Source organism: Dysidea avara, chromosome 10 (genome assembly GCF_963678975.1).
Source record: "Dysidea avara chromosome 10, odDysAvar1.4, whole genome shotgun sequence".
Lineage (NCBI taxonomy): Eukaryota > Metazoa > Porifera > Demospongiae > Dictyoceratida > Dysideidae > Dysidea > Dysidea avara.
The window spans coordinates 2123730-2142398 of NC_089281.1; the positions used below are offsets into that span (position 1 = coordinate 2123730).

General features: G+C 37.6%; 1 long non-coding RNA gene across 1 annotated transcript; it reads left to right on the forward strand.

Moving 5' to 3' along the window:
* The first annotated feature begins 12243 nt into the window (after positions 1 to 12243).
* Positions 12244 to 14570, forward strand: LOC136269033 (uncharacterized). Its single transcript, XR_010707200.1, has 3 exons — positions 12244 to 12351; positions 13655 to 13726; positions 14234 to 14570. It is a non-coding gene; the product is annotated as an uncharacterized lncRNA (long non-coding RNA).
* The last annotated feature ends 4099 nt before the right edge of the window (positions 14571 to 18669 follow it).

Genomic DNA, 18669 nt, shown 5'->3' on the forward strand with positions numbered 1-18669 from the left:
ATTCATACTGATCATAAGTCACTATAGTTCTTATTTTCAGCACTAAACCTTTAGACAACTGTCCATTGCTTTCTTTTACATTCGCTTAGATTTCAGCTACAATTTCTCGCATTCCTGGTAAAGAACTGATTACAGCTGATAGATTGTCACAATCTCCACTCTCTCATTTAGCTGAACAGACAATCACCTTCAATGCTTATGTGCATGGCTTAGCAATTGAAAATTTTCCTGCAACAGAAGCCAGACTACAGCAAATGAGAGACTCAATATGACACTTGTAAAGCAGTAACACAGTTTTGTGGTCAAGGTTGGCCAGAGAGGGTCACAGACCCAGTCAAACAGTAAATACCAGTTTCATCTGAGCTAACTGTTCAAGATGGTTTACTACTCAAAGGTTCTAGACTAGTTATTCCAAGTTTACTGAGGCCAGACATTTTACGTCATTTACATGTCGGTCACCATGCAAGGCATAATTACATACGCTACACATGTTACATACGCCACCTATGTTACATACGCTACTAACGCTATGCATGTTACATACGCTACATGTGTAGCATATGTAACATGAGTAGCGTATGTAACATACGTAGCATATGTAACATGTGTGGTGTATAACATGTGTGGCGTATGAAACATCCGTCACGTATGTAACATACGTAGCATATGTAACATACATAGCGTAAGTAACATACGTAGCGTACATAACATACGTAGCGTATGTAACATCTGTAGCATATGTAACATACGTTGCATATGTAACATGTGTGGTGTATAACATGTGTGGCGTATGAAACATCCGTCACGTATGTAACATACGTAGCATATTGTATTAATGCTTTACAGTGACCAGCACTGAAGGTCTACAGCAACATGTGCTGCAGCCTTAGGATTACCTAACCTAATTTCAAGGACTTAGACTTAGTGACTTATAGCTGAAAAGGTGTAAAAGAAAAGGGGCCAAAGCAAGGAAAAAAATCCCTCCAACCCCAGGAATCGAACTGCAGGTCACCCAATGTCTAGTCGGGGCCACACTCAGTCTCCTCCAGGAGGGATGGATTTTCTTCCTTAATCCTAAAGTATTTATTGTATTAATGCTTTACAGTGACCAGCACTGAAGGTCTACAGCAACATGTGCTGCAGCCTTAGGATTACCTAACCTAATTTCAAGGACTTAGACTTAGTATATGTAACATACGTAGCGTACATAACATACGTAGCGTATGTAACATCTGTAGCGTATGTAACTTACGTAGCGTATCTAACATACGTAGCGTATGTAACATTTGTAGCGTATGTAACATGAATAGCTTATGTAACATACGTTGCGTATGTAACATGTGTGACGTATAACATGTGTAGCGTATGAAACAAGTGTAGCGTATGTAACATGAGTGGCGTATCTACAACCAACCTGGGAGGCACAGTCTCTCCACATCTGACAAGATTTACAAAGGGTCTATGGATGTGGGCTCTATCCAAGGATATTGTATTTGCCACAGAGCATATTCCGGGAATCACCAATTGTGTGGCAGATGTAGAGTCCAGAACACAGACAGACTGGACCCTTTGCCCCAAGATATTCAGAAAAAATCAATCAGCAATGGGGCCCACTAGAAGTGTACCTATTTGCATCCTGCCTGTCCAACCAGCTTCTACGATTCTTCAGCTGGAGATGGCTTGTTTATAGCTGAACTCTCTTCAGTGTGACTTATAATGTTCTGAATCTCTATACAGTGACATATTTGTAGCTGAACTCTCTACACGGTGACTTGCCTGTAGCTGAATTGCCTATAAGATTAGCTGTTTGCAGCTGAACTCCCTACAGAATAACTTGCAATCTAATATAATTCTATAATGGAGTAAGTTATAAAAGTAGCTGAATGCTCTATAAGGGTGACTGTGCTATTAGAGTATCTCGATCTCGCAATTGCTACACGTAGTTGGCTTTCGAATCATAACTCAGTGGTTTGTAATACGATTCTTCTGTACTACTGTAACGACTTTCTATGATAATTATTCCGGCTATACACCGATTTTCAGCTCATTGCTCTATGCGGTTTGTCTGGTAGGCTTGTAGTGTTTTATTCATAAAAATCGATCACGTAATTGTGACACTGGTTGGGTTTGTGTCATATCTCGATGGCCTTTAACTGGATTCCTTTCAAACCACAAAAAGGCACTCCTACGATAGTTACTCCATCTACATGGCAATTTTCAGCTCATTCCTTCAAGGGGTTTACCCTGTGGGTGTGACCTTCAACCTTATTTTACACAAATAATTTTTTTCCCGGGCTAGATGTAATGCCCTTTCCTACCACCCCCAGCACAAGAGGCAAACGTGCTGGACAAGAACTGAAAAGCGGGACATCTAAAAGTCCCTAGGGCCCTTTGTTAGGCCCATTTCCGGGGAAGCATCAGCTGGTGATCTAAACGAGAGGGAGCGGCTTCCACGGATGCACATCGTCGCTGACCTCAACAGGGAGAAAGACAGGGTACAGCGAATCCACAAATAATCGGTCAGGGGACAGGGTACAGCAAATCCACAAATAATCGGTCATAACTCCGTGAATGTTCATCGGATTCCTACCACACTTGGTACTGAGATTCGCCTTAATGAGCCCTTTACGTGTGCCAAATTGCAGTCTGATTGGAGCGTGCATTCGTGTTTTATGGCGGATTTTGTGAAATGTGCGAAAAGTAGTAGAAGAAAAAAACCCCTAACTTTGGCCGCTTGTATCTCGGAAATGGCTGGAGCGATTTTCTTCAAATTTGGAATGTGGACTTCCCTACCTTGCCGGAACTTCTGTAGCAAATTTGGTTTTAATTGGATAAGGGATCACGGAGCTACAAAGGTGTGACAATTGCGTTTTCTTTCTTCCTGTTAATATACTCACGTTGAGGCGCGCCGGCTTCTTGGGCCGCACGACACACTACCGTGTGTCTTGATATATGTATATGCTTATAGCTATTGTAGACAAATAATAGCTTGTTAAAATACATACAAACATATGGACACAAATATACAAGCGTTGTAATGTAAAATAGTAATCAATATGAACTCTAAAAGATAATTAAAATGATAAAATATTTCAGTAGCTACTTTGCAACAAACCACTTCCCTGTAAGGTAATCTTTACAACAGCGAGAGCCATTACCTTTGTTGTTATTATCAACCCACTTTTTACCTTGATTTTCTATTTCAGTCAATAGTGGAGTAGTCTTATATTGTACTACATGATACATCAACCTGTAACCATGTTCTGATAATCTTACACAATGGCTGCTTTTATTTTTGGAGTGGATGTCATCGAAACTGTTAGCCACTCTATGTAGGTTTATCAGTATTGAAGATAGTAGGCTAATTTGATTAGACACTGGAGTTGAAATGTTCTGTGTGAACAAATAATTCTGCAGCTGATGTTTTAGTGACATGGCTAAAGTGAAATTCTTGCATTCGCTAGAAAACCGTTGAAATGTTGTGCTTAGTATAATAGTAGCAACTGGATTTTCTGTAGCAACTGGAACTCCAAGGCTTAATTCTTTCAAAAGTAGAGCACTTCTGTGTACTTCAATAGCTGCACAGTATACTTTGTTTGCTTGATTCCTATCAACTGTGCAAGACTGAGCAGCACTCATGTAGCTGAAAAGAAGAACAATAAATAATTTCAGGAGGAACATGTTTCAGTAATAAAAGTTAGTTGCTATCCAAACACTTAGTAGGTAATACTTGAACAACTTATCTGATGAAACAAGGATTGATCAGCTGTTTATATACTACAAATGTGTAGGGGATTAAATTACAATTACATAATGGGTACTACCAATGGAAGGAGTAATATCCTTGTAGCAGTAGTCTTTAAAGGAAGTGCTATGTAACAATGTCCAAATATAATTCCTTAGTGAGAATTACAGAGGAAATACAGGAATAAATGGTGTCATTTATCTGTTAGCATCAATAATAATTGAATTGTATTTGTGTCTAAATTTCAATAGAATATTTCTGTATTAGTGGTATTATCAGAATAATATCTTTAGCTATAAGCCGTCTGTGTGATACAAAACTGAGTTGTCTTTCACACTTGCAGAGAGAAGTACATTGGAAACCAGCCTTTTTTGTACTTGCAGTTGGTATGACACTCCTTGCAGCCACAATAGATCACACCACAACAGGTCTTGAATACTGAAACATGGTTCGTATAAGTCACCATCTGAGTTGATCCAGCCCTACCTATTTGGAGAGAGAAGCACTATAGGTCTGGAACAAATACTTTACCTCAGACATGACTACCTTGGAAGACAGCTCACTTGACATACTGCTTCAGAGCAGCACATGTTGGTGGGCTTTTCTGCATATAGAGAATATATTTGCAAAGAACTTCTTCTTGGCCTTGTCACATCAATGCATGTGCTTGTTTGGTCATAGATAATTATGACAAACCTATCAATCACATCCATATACTTTGTTATGAAATCTCATATGCCAGCTCCTACTGTGGGAATGAATTCCATACTGTGGAAATGAATTCCACTGCAGATTTTGTGCTGTGTCCAACAATTGTTGACACAGTATCACAGCCAGTTAGTATGAAACATAGGATGGGCACATGAAGGGGAAATTCCAATTCCATGGAATAATTACTTGGCAGTTATAGCACTGGGAGTTATAGCACTGGGAACAAGAACAGCTCTTAATTGTGAATATATTGTTTGGTAGACAGATAACTTGCTCCATGTGAATGTGTCAGCACACACACTGCTTTACTTCTCTGCTGAAAGGTGTAGCACATGGTCAGTGCAGGGCCGCCCAGACAAATTAAGGGGCCCAGGGCAAAGAGTGAAAGTGGGGCCCTTGACCCAAGTTGTAAGGTGAAGACCAAAAAAAAAAAAAAAAGGTCACAACCTGCTGGCAATGACAATAACTACCCACCACCAACCATATCTCCTTATCTATAAGCTTGCTACACTGCTCCTCTGAAGAATACTGTGACTGCTCTATTAGAGTATTTAGATCTGACTGCTCTATTAGAGTATATCGATCTTTTAAACAGGTATTCAGGGGGCCCTTCATGGGGCCTCCTGGGGCCCCTTTCAGGCTGGGGCCCGGGGCAAAATGCCCCAGTTGCCCCCCCCTGTGGGCGGCCCTGGGTCAGTGTATCCACCAGATCTCCGTTGCAAGGTTGTGCATGCAGCATTGGCCAATAAAGATTGGAGGTAGTGTTTCTTGTGTCAATCCATGTCAGACAAATGGGGTTACGGTTGTCTGCCTTTTTACTAGAGGTGTACCGATAATTGGGTCGGCTAAAATATCAGCCACCAATATGGTAATTTTTACCAATATCAGTATCGTTACAGAGCAGCAGGAGGACCGATATTGCTACCGATATTTATACAGTAGCAAGTGCATTGGTTTTCTACGTTATTCATGTGGCTCTTTAGTGCCAGTGGCTTATTGTTCACTCACTATACGACAGGATAACCAAGGTAACTTGTTGTACCAGCTTTCTCACAAGCCATTAGAATGAGGAAATACCCGTTTAAGGGGGCAAGCAACTATGTCCTATGGCTTCCGTGAATAAAATTATGTGTTTTATATCAAGCTGTAAAACCAACACAGATACTGTTCTCCACCTGATGAATAACACATGTTGTAGTTGAGACATTGAACTTCTGTTTAGTGAAAATCTGAGTGAAATCCTCTGAAGTATGTACAAATTATGACATGGTTACAAAACACTGTAATTTTAACACTAAAATCGTTTCTCCTCCTGCAGCTAATTGTGAAACTTCCCAAAAATTCTTGCAGTGGCTTGTAATAACATTATCTTTAAAAGTATTGAAACAGTTTTTTTTAGGAATGACTACTATGGCTTCAAAATAGGAGCAATGAATACATGCACATGTTGTTGTAAGGTAGGTAAATGTAACTAAAATGCAAATATCGGATCGACTATCAGTTATCGGCTTCTTTTGGTGGCATCAATATTGGATATCGGTACATGCCAAAAACTCGAATCGGTACAACTCTACTGTTTACATATAAGCTTAACTTCAAAATGTGAAAATGGAAAGTGCTGCTGTTGTTGAACATTCACAAATGTGGTCCTTGATGCTTGGGCCTTTCTATACCATGCACCATATTTGCTAGAAAAATAATAAAAGTGTAGCTATGTAGCTACAGATGTTGGGTATGGGTCAAACATGTGTAAGCATACAATCTGTGCAGCACATGCGAGATGAACAACATCGCTCCTGCTCATAGGCTTTTCCAAGTGCAGCACCAATATCTTTATCAAATACAAGCAGAATGTCTCTCACATTACTTTGAGTTGAAAAATGTGCTAACAGTCTTTGCTTCAGTCTGGTTGTGTGCATCCTTTTTGTCGCTGATGACTCCAAACTATTCCATCTTAGACATGTGCAGTAATGCCATATCAGAAAATTTGAAAATCTGCACAATATTTGTTTCCGAACAAACTTCTTGAATATACAAATTCAACAAGTACAATTCCTAATATTTGTTGTTGTGTAGTCTGCACTTTTCTATAAGTAGTTAAGTAGTACATTTGTGTAATTAAGTAATTGTCAGATAATTATAACCAGCTACCAGCACTCTGTGTCCTTAGCTGTCAACCACCCCTATTCAATTACTTTATCTTTCGCTGTATTTGTACATGCATGATTGAGAAACTATAATAAAAATAATGGTTAAGTATAGATATATTTTTGTGAAGTATATTAGAATGTCAGTTAAATACATGTATGTAGTTACACAACAGCCAGCAAGTGACATTTACGGTTTTGCTTAAATAGACCAGTTCATTTATTGTAAAAGTATTTTAAAGAAATTCATAAATGTACCTATGTCACAACTGGATGCTGCGGATGCTCAATAAAAAAACATTATGACCATTGATGATCTGCAGACTTCAAACTCTAGTAATTCAGAAACTATACAGTAGATTTTTGCATGGCCACAAGAAATCTTCAGTCTAATAGACACCTTATAATGTCTGTCTGCGCTAAAACATTTAAGAGATCCAGTCCTCCAAAGTTGAATTTTGCCTGGACAAAGTGCACTCTGTGTGGAAACACTCAAGACAGTGATCCAACTGCCAAGTTTCACAGAATTCCCTTGGCAAAGAAATATCCTATCACTAGGGCCACCATATCAGCCTTCAAGATATAAAGGAAAGCACTCAAGTTTGTTGTAGGCATTTTCCAGATGGGAGATTTCAAGAAAACCACAAATATGACTTTAGGTAAACAATGTATAATACTATCTAATCCAAAACAGCCAAGCTGTAAAAAAAGCGTGCGGCCTGCATGCACATATATGCAAATTTAGCAGTGAGGGGGTTTTAATGCCATTGTTAAAATGTAATGCCTTATCTGAGCAGGATTTTGTATTAGGATATGGACCTGAAATAATCAGTATCATTACCTGTACAAATAAGTACATTGATGTTTGCATGTGGGACGGCTTCTGTAACTCTTTGCCTTGTATATAGTGCAGGAAGTCATAAACTTCCATATGAGTCAGTATTCATAACTCTTTGGTATCAAGACTCACGGTAGTGAGTCGCGCCCAGTAAGCAGAAACGTGCGCCGCATGCAGACAATAAATGACGCGACCACTACGTGAGGATTTTACAAGAACGAACGTTGTCGTTATTGGTATGAACGTTGTCAAATTCGGCCTTCCTGTAATCCACCCGTCACTTACGCTATCCCTCTGAAACTCTGGAGTTGAACTCATCGTGTCACTAGTAACTACCACACAAGCAGTGAAGCAAATCCATGCCGATTGTTTCGTGATCGAGGTTGCCGACATCAAAGGGGAAGTTTCATTTTTTTTAAAAATTAAAAAAAATTTTTTTTTTAATCGCATGCGGTTAGACCATAGATAATATCAAGAGTTCATAATATATACTAAGGAGAGTATCCTACTCTCGTATACCCCTGTAGAAAGGCGTATCGTGAAGTTATGACGTAACACTTCTGAGTTCGCCCGTTTTTCTTTGTATAATTAATGATGTCATTAGTTGAACATGGTATCGATTGAACGCGTGCCTACCAACGTCGTTAGCAACCAAATTAACTCCAGCTCTAAGCGTTTCTCACCCAACTACAATCGTTCCTTCATGGGTTAAGACCGCTTCGTAGGCGTTTCTTACTAGGCCATTTGCGAATACGGCTATCCTGAGCGTCGCAAGTGTGAAACGGTGTTAACGATTCTTGCACTTTTACGGCTTCCTGTACTTCACAAACCACAACATCTTGTCGTTACGTCATAACTTCACGATACGCCTTTCTACAGGGGTATATGAGAGTAGGATACTCTCCTTAGTATATATATTATGAACTCTTGATAATATGTAAGGTATATATTATCTATGACTAAATTATATAGCACTTTACGTTTTTGGAAAGTTATGATATCCAGCACTATGGTAATCCTAATGATCCATAGGATGTTCATAACTTCAAATGCTATCTACTGTAACCTAGACAACTCACCATATGCATGGATTCTGCATTACATTCTTTACTGATGCAATTTTATTGAGAATTTAATGTGACTCTCCTGGCTTCTGTCAGTTGAAAAGAAATTTTGTCATATGCATGCACATGACAATCTGCTATACACACCAACTATACATATTGTACTTTGTGTGGGAGGATCAAAGCGGTGCCACGTATCATATCGCCCATACAGTACTAATCAGCTGCATAACTGTACTGTATGAGTCATACAGAACTGTTATGCAGCTAATTGGGAAAATACAGTAAAGTTATACACCGGCTTAATTGGGCAAATACAGTACAGTTATGTAGAGAATTTATTTAAGGAATGTTACGTAAACAGCACACTGTAAATCGCTAAAACCAGCCAAACTATTTGTCGGTGTGTGCTCTTCAGGACATTCGTCATGCTGGTTCTATTAAGTTTTCAAACTATTGTACATACAACACTATGCCTACGCGTAGCCATCATCTTACCCTCATACCCCCACCTTCATCAATCAATATTAATGCTAGACGATACTCTTATTTTGTCCGTGTTTGCTTTGTGTGGAACAAAGTACCAATCAGTATTCTGGGAATTGAGAGCCGTTCTGTTTCTCGCCACGCTATTTACAGACATTTCTGTTGTAATTTTTAAATGTAGCTAATTTATTGTTGCTGATTTGTTGTTTTGTAGATGTAATTATAATTGTTGTTGATTTGTTTTGTTTTGTAAGTGTTATTTTGTGTGTGTTTTGTTTAGTGGTTGTATGTGTTTTGTATTAGGGCAGTACCTTGTACAGGCTTGCCTTTTGTACCGTTCCTTCCCTTGTGGTAAATTGATAATAAATAAATAAATAAAATAAATAAACAAACTAATCCTACGAGTTCGTTCTACGGCTAGGAATAGATTGTATAAGCACTTACTGATCGTCTGATCATGACGCTTTTTAAACATGAGACAGCACGATTGATCACGTGAGTGACATTGTAAATCGCTAAAACTATACCTAACTAATCCTATTAGTTCATTGTACGACTAGAAATAGATCAGTTAAACGCTTACCTTTTTTTTTTTTTGAAGATATAAAGAAAATAAGATTAGAACAGACAAATAAACAGTTAAACAATTAAATCACAAACTGAGTCTCTGATTGCACCAAGGCCACAGGAGCACTTTTGATGTAATGACCTTGTGAAGATCGCGCTCCTCTAATGCACTGGATTGCTGAATGCAGCAAACAAAATGACAATCTACATCTAATCCATCCTAGTACTGTGGCATAAGGGTCATTCCATTTGTTAGACAATAAACTTGCCAATCGCTTGTAAAACACTTACTGATATCCTGATCACCAAAAATCGCAGCGGTTTGAGTACTATTATATTATTATATTTATCACTATGCAGCAATCAAAAGATTATAACGCACAGGTGTGATCATAAAAGTTACTTAAGTTATTACAAAACTCATTAGGGGTAGAGGAATTAATTACATCAGCAGGGAGTTGGTTCCATAATTTGATGGTTGATGGGAAAAAGGAAAATTTGTATGCTAGAGAAAATCGCTCCAAGCCAGACAACCAGGAAGTACAATATAACACTTAAAGCACCGCCTTACTTGTGTGTACGAAAAATACAGTACTCGGGGTTGTCTCTAGGCAAATACAGCAGTCGGCTTCGCTTCGTGCTGTATTAGCCTCTCGACACACCCCTTGTACTGTATTTTCCGTACACATGCGCAGCGGTGCTTTAACTATAACTTACGTATGTACCAAAAAGTTGCTATAGTGGGAAAAATAACATCACAGAATATAGGCCCTTTAGCTACTCTGGATACATTCTGACTTTACTGGAAACTACCCTATTTAATTTTAGCCACCAGAAACTCTGAGGATGAGGAGGTGTGTGTACAGTGTTTTTCATCTAAGTGAATGATAAGTCAAGTGTTAAGGCCAGGACACTCTGTAACACTGCTTTTAAAGAAGAGATTCTGTAGAAAGTAATCAGAGTATGACTACGAGCAGAAAATGTCAAGATAACCAATGCTAACATTTTTAAGGACTATGTACAATCCTATGTAGAAATTAAAGCATGCAACTATTGTCATTGTTACAATTATGTAATAGGGTAATAATTATGATAACTATCAGTGAAGTCATTATATATCCTATCAACATAATACTATTGGAAGGAAGTAATCAGACAATTTCCATGCACTGTTCTGTTAAATCTCCAAGGATGCATGAATGAAGATTTATTCAACCAAATACTCTGACAGCCAGCCACAGGCCAGCTGTAGGCATAGGTGGTTTCCTGAAATTGAATTATATCTTGTATCTGCATGTGTGAGTATTTGCATCTCCATTAAAAATTTAACATCACAGAATAGAGCCCTCTACTCTGGATAGATTCTGACTACTGAAGAGTTTCCTTTACTGTGAAGAGTTTATTGTAATCTTAATCCCATCCAAAAACAGCTTATAGCTGTAAAAAAAGTGCGCGTCCAAGTAAAGCAGAGTTAACTGCGACAAAAAGTAAAGATATCATAATGCGGCCATGATATCTTTAGATATCTAAAGATATCTATAGATTCTCTGATAGTAATAAATAGTTTGAGTTTGGCCACCTTTCCTTTGTTCGTAGCATTGCTGTATACAGGAAAGGCGGCCAAACTCAAACTATTTATTACTATCAGAGAATCTATATATATATATATATATAGCTATACACATTGCTTTATTGAGAATTAAATTTATGTGGCATTTATGAAGATGCTCACACACTTAAAAACTAGCAGCATCACATAGTTCTCATTAACACTTTAACAATAACATTGTATTATCTGATTAGCTAATATTAATTTTACAACTTGCACACCTCGCACATGGCCGCATTATGATATCATTACTTTTTGTCGCAGTTAACTCTGCTTTACTTGGACGCGCACTTTTTTTACAGCTATAAGCTGTTTTTGGATGGGATTTCAATATTTTTTGTTAGAATAAGCAATGTACTGTTGATAACAGTAGGTGAGTTTCCATGGTTTTGACAGAAACCCCAGATTACAGTGACAGAATATTAAAATATAACTGTAATTTTAGTGGCCAGGACCGCCCACATTGGGGGTAACTGGGGTATTTTGCCCCCTACCACAGCCCGAAAGGGGCCACTTGAATACCTGTTTAAAGAAAGATCGATATACTCTAATAGAGCAGTCAGGATCTAGACCCTTCCTTGCCCCTGGGCCCCTTCTTTAACTCTTTTCCCTGGGCCCTCTAATTTCTCTGGACGGCCCTGTTAGTGGCATGCAACTGCAGTCAACTAACACCCATTTTAACTAGTAAACCCTTAACAACACTGCCTTTCATCTTGTACTGCATTGAAACGATCAAAATACTCTATTAGAGCAGTCACAAAACAGTTGTAACACAGCAATCAATATTTAGCATAGTTACAACTTCTGCTAACATCGGATTGTATAGTTTAAATTACTAGCTACTTACAGACTTTACAATATAAAAATATGACACTTGTAGAAATGTGACTGTTCTATTAGAGTATCTCGATCTACTTCAAGCATTGACTAATTCAATTGAAGAAGCTACGCCCCTGCCAAGAGATCTTGTGAAATGAAATGAGAATAGTAAAGAAAAGGTAAGCATGTACAGAGACAATAGAGGGGCGCGTAATTATGTCCTGTTGTAAATAAACGCCTTTAAAATTTATATTACTACTAAATAAACGCACCAGAATAGGCTCGAGAATAGGCTTGTGTGGCTGTTGTCTCCAAGGTTGTCTCATTACTTGTCTTTTCGTGTTGAAGGGATTTAGTCGCAATTGGTGAGTTTAACTATACATGTATTTGTGTTGTACACCTTAATTGTAAAAAGGCGATTAGCACATATCATGATAAACATGTATTTGTCACAGTAGAGTCTCTCACGAAGTCACGATTATTACGAGACATTGGACCAGGGTAAAAATTTACTGCTATATTTAGAGGCTGTAGCGTTTGTATATCTTAGTATCTTAATAAATAATCCCCCATGATCACTAATCACTAATAGTACAGTGAAAACTGGTCATTATTCAGGCCGTAGGGACAAAATTTTCTGACCTTGCCTTTTAAAGAGGTGGCTGCATTATGCGGCCTTAAAAAAAGGTAAGAAGCATGCTGTTCTAACTGGCTATAGAGATGGATTTAGTGTATGACAGCGTATGAGACAGTGAGTGCTGGCAGGAAGGGGGCAGCTAATCTGTTAGAGCACCAAAAGCACTGCTTCAGACATAGGCAGTTGACTGTCAGCCCCAAGTGTAAAAAGTTTCACTATTGGTCCTTATAAGCTCCTGATGAAGAAAGTGATGAAGTCATTATCCATAGGATATATTTTTCAGAGTATCCATTTCAGTTCTACAATATAGTAGCCAAGCATAAGATGAACATAACACAGCATTCCAGTAGTTTAGTGGTGACCACAACACTGCCTGAGTTAAACTGTGGTGAGATTTGATACTACCAGAAGCCCTGGAATGTCTTCAACACATGAAATACCAAATATCTAATGCCTGGCTTTCATCCACAGTGGACCTGTCTTGGTGGCCACTTGTACAGAAGGGAAACAGCTGCCACACAGTCTTGCGAGCGAAACAGCTAGTTGCCACACCCCTTAATTATCAATTTGTAAAATCTTTAGCAAAATTGTGTGTGCGAGCAAGTGCAATGTGGCAGTGCCGTGTATATGGTTGCTGCCTAGCAGTGACACATCACAAGTATTGAAGTCACAATGCATTACTGTATCATCCATCTAAATACAATCTCTGAATGTGTCATTTTGTGTAGAGAGCAATCTTCCACAAGAAGTGACCTGCAGGTTTCAGTGTATATTGTTAACCATTAATATTGTTCACAATATTGTGAACTATATGTACAGTGAAACCTCACTTAGTGGCCACCTCTTTAATAAGACCACCTCATTATATTGGCCACCTCTAGTAGGTCCCAAATATAGCTAAGCATTACTTATGACCTCATTAATAAGGCCACCTTGTTATTCAGGCCAAATTTTTTGGTCCCACAGCCTGCCATATTAATGAGGTTTCATTGTACTTATGTGAATTTTTATTTTTCGTAACTTTTCTTCAGGTTTACTGATGGGCACTATGAAGCATTGTTGACTGGTACGTGTATAATGAGGTGACTTGAAATGCTAAAACAGTACGTAGCATGTTTTGTATGTACATGTAATGTGTTGTAATGTGTCCACACATCCACACATCTTAGAAATAAATATAATTGTATTCTCTATAAATAGTCAGTTCCATTGTGCCACTGGGTCATAAGTTGGTTGAGTATGGATCATCCAGGGCACTTGAGTCACATTTTGTCCTGGCCAAGTGGATCTCATCCACTGACAGAATATACAGGATCAGATCACGTGTATAAATTACGGTGGAACTTGTTTATTGCCACCTTCACTCATTCAGCAGGTAACAGTGTATAAATTCTCAATTGGAATTGGCTTTTCAAGAGTGGTTGTCTTTCTATACTAGTGGCCATTAAGATAGGTTGTACTGATAGAGTGTACATACTAGAGATGCAACAATATCCTCCACTTAGTGTTGTTTGATAGTGATGCAATGGAGACTATGTATTATTGCATTTAAATACTATACTATTATATTGCAACTCTAGCACGTATTTATAACAGGAATGTTTGTTAAGTGTTTAGACATACTGGAGCCACACCCACTCATCTGGATTCTACAATGAAGTCATACCAACTTGTTGTCATCATACTTACTCGTTACTCCCATTGTGTTCGGATGAATATACATGCCGTCATGTGAGACTTGCTACCATGGCGGGCCACTGGAAAACATTTGCATAGCAGTTATATTACAGTCATTATTGTACAATTCTTAAATTATTGTTGTGAAAAGTGTTTGGTATTCATGTGTCTCCTCTGTATGTTGTAATTACATGTGTAATTTTGTGTGGGGGTGCTATAAAATGCAATAATGCATGGTGACAATTGTATTAGGCGATTTTGCACACTTCCTTTTAAGCTAGCTACATGTGCTAATTACTCACAGCTTGTGTCAACAACTGGTAACCGCAGTTGTACTCTTGTGTCATTCTTTAATAGATTATATCTATGGACTATAATCTATGTAGGGCTCAAACGAATATTCTATTATTCGAATACCATTTCTGGTATTCGAATATTCGTTTCAAAGGAAAATATATAACATCAGTGGTAGAGTACATGGAAATTCTTGATCCTACATAAGCATATCTATGACATAAGTGATCAAATCATGTTTATTCTGAATTGTATTAAGAGACATCTTGTACAACCGCAGGATTATTGATATCTCATCCATACCAATGCTTAAAAAGAATATTCGAATATTCGGTAGTTGTGAATAAAGAATATTCGAATAGTAAAAACCACTATTCGTTTGAGCCCTAAATCTATGGCAGCACACTTCTTGGTGGCTATATGTACTGATTAACTACATAGAGCGCCAGTTCATCAATACCCAGTGACCGCAGTTGTGCTTTGCGTCATTCTTTAAATTCCGAGTAAAATTCTTAGAGAGCAAATGATGTGGGGGCGACTAAATTCAAATTTCAAACTAGCCATTCTCGAAAACAAATGTTTCCATCTGAACGAAACTTTTAGAACAGTTTAAAGACACATTGCCCTACATGCCAAGCAAGTATTGCGGAAAACAACAATCTGGGATTTGTATTTGGCCTCTAGGTCGACTGAGGACGACTGAAACTTCGTTTGGTGCTGAAATCACGACTGTAGGGTAATCATGTATGGTGAAATCGATGATGTGAATCTTGAGGTGATTGAGTGAATACTGAAGCGATAACAGGGCGATCAATGTTCGGAATGCACAAAGGAACGCAAGGCATACACCTGCGGTTGCGTCTAACCGCATGCGATAAAAAAAAAAAAGAAACTTCCCCTTTGATGTCGGCAACCTCGATCACGAAACAATCGGCATGGATTTGCTTCACTGCTTGTGTGGTAGTTACTAGTGACACGATGAGTTCAACTCCAGAGTTTCAGAGGGATAGCGTAAGTGACGGGTGGATTACAGGAAGGCCGAATTTGACAATGTTCGTTCTTGTAAAATCCTCACGTAGTGCTCGCGTCATTTATTGTCTGCGGCGCGCGTTTCTGCTTTACTGGCCGCGCGACTCAGTACCGTGAGTCTTGATTAAGATTACATGCTACATACAATCAAGCACTGCATGGACTGCATTGATTGCAACCATTGTTTAACATAACATGCATGCAGCACTGTGGTGAAAAATTGTGCAAGGCATTACTTCAAATACTATATCTTGTGGGGTTAGTAAGTGTGTTGCTGGCAACATAATGTCATATTGCAGGAGTGTGTAAGCGTGACATGTATAGATTGACCAATAAAATTTGTAATGTTAGTGCTTTGTGTAAAGTTTATGATAGGCTGTGCATGTGTTTTGTAGTATTTATTCTACAGCCAACTCTTTATTGTGTCTGACAGTACAGTAAAGTTACATATCTCTTATCTTCTGTGGATAATCTTACGTACTAGTTGAATGGTTTCATTTTTGCATGGAATTGTAGGCTTTAAAAATGTTAGCCATTGTTAGCTTGGTGCTTTCACTTAGCCCTGAAAATCCATACAAACATTTCTTCTGTACTATTTATTAGTACGTGTTGTATGTCATTGAGTGGTCAAGTACCTGTGGTTTAGTTGGTATGTTTAAATGTTTCTGTTAAAGTGATCACTCCATGTTACAGTACTTCTATTTACTTGTGTAAAATTTGTACTTCCCCTTTACTGCATTATTACATAAGTGAATTCCCCAGAGGTGGAAGTTCACAACAATCAAGTCTGGACATTACGTAGTTTTTGTAATAATAATTTTCTCTGTTGTTTCATCTCTTGTGTTCTTAAGGTCTACCCTGTTTCCCTCTTCAACCTATACATGCTAGTAATTATTTTACTATTAGCCAATGACAGCCTTACATAGTATTGTACTGGCAGAAGGTTGACACTTTCTTATCACAGATTTGGATATAATTACGCACATGTACATACCTGCAAATCAATCTCTACTGCTCTTTCAAATTTTAATAATGACTGTAAATCATGATGAATGACTTTGTTCCATTGCTAGCAAATGCCTGTGCAACTATGTAGGTGATGCATACAGTATTACTTGGTTTATGAAAGACTTTGCAATTACTGTATGTTGTAGGTGTGAAAGATTGTAGTTTTTCTTAATTGATTTCAGCAGATGAAACTGAAACAAAATGAACTATTTTGTAGGAAATGTTAGATGGTTTGACACCTATTCCTCAAGGAGGCTATAGTACTTTTCAAGTTTCATATATGTGTGGACATATACATATGATTATCGCCTGGATATAATATTGTACAATCAAAGCCTTTTGTTTTGAAGTAGTTATCTGTATCCTATAGTTGGCATAATGATTCCAATAGTGAAGTGATAGCAACATCCCACATGTTGTTATAAGGATCAATCATAAGAACCATAAAGCTGATTAGGAAAACTATAAATAATTTCATAAGAGAGATGTTTAATTAAGTAAGTGAATAATATTATACTTTAATTTGTTGATGGAACAATGGCTGTTCAGCACTTGCAAATGTGTGAGGATGTGAAATTTAATTATGTAATGGTTACCATGGTGACAGTGCAAGGATTAACATCCTAGTAACCATGGCTTTTAAAGGAGGTATATTATAGCAATTTCCACAAGTATTTCCTTAGTGAGAACTTAGAACTTAGAAAGGATACACAGATGTTGCTCTGTCTCTTTACATCAATGATGACAAGATTGTATTGATGGCCAACTGTAATGACATATGTATAGTTTAAGGGTTTTTGAATGTAAAGTTGTCTTGAAAATCTTTTGCGGACATAGTCAAAATAGCGACATCATGAAATTTGTTAGAATGTGCATGTGGTTTCAGGACAGCAGCTAACAGGCACATTTTATTTGGAATTTCCCTTTCAATTACACATATGTGTTGTGCATGTGTATATGTACACGTTGAGGTCATTATAGTGCATATATTTTCAAGTACACAATATATAGCAGCAGTTTTAGTTGCGGTTGCGGATGCATGTATATTTGCCTAACAGGAATTGGTTAGCACAGACAGTCACTTTATTCAGTTGTCTCTCAGTTGTTTTGTTTGTAGACTAAATGCGACCAGATCTGTGAAAACCCAACACAATCATACATTTTTAAAATTTCTGTTTATTTGGTATTTATAATGTACTTAGCCAAGTGTATGCTCTGACAATGCTTCAGTCTCATATGCCAATAACTTTGTGAGTTACAGCCCTACAAAGTTGCAACAACAGAAAGATCAATTTGTACAGCAAGTATAGGGAAAGTAAAATACAAACGTTTCGTACTTATTAAAATTTGTGTGTAAGAATCAAACATCTTGATTTCTTCCTGTCAATGTACGTACCCATGAAATATGAATAACAGGCATTGGTCAACTATATAATTATCTTAGTGATTATCTGGATAAGTGTACATTACAATAGGATATGAGGCTTCTTTAAAATTATTCATTAATAGACACTATAATATGTTTTAAGCTGTATGCACCTCATTAGTTACCATAGCAAATGATAATATTCATAACTAATAGACATGGAACATTGAAAGAGTTCCAATAGTAACATAATGTAAGTGTATATGTAACTTTGGGGCAACTTGTACAAAGATGTAATAATGTCTTTAATGGTATTAATGTACATAATTATGTATTTTATTATTTTTATGTACACACTTAAGTCTTATAATATACACTGTTGTATTATACATGTGACAGATAAGCATTGAGCAAAACACTTGAAAGGTTTAGTCACTGTATCTATGTATACAGTAACAATTTAGAAACCATATGTGACCTGATCTTGGAAAACCTACATTTTTGGCACATTGGTCAATTTTCTGTTTTATAGCTTAAATGAGGTACTGGGTGCTCATCTACCTTATGTTAAAATTTCAGCTTAATATCTTGAAGAATTCCTGAGATATAGCCAATTTTCTGTCCTGTACATTACAAACTAACTTTTATGGTAATGTATTGAATTCTGTGAGT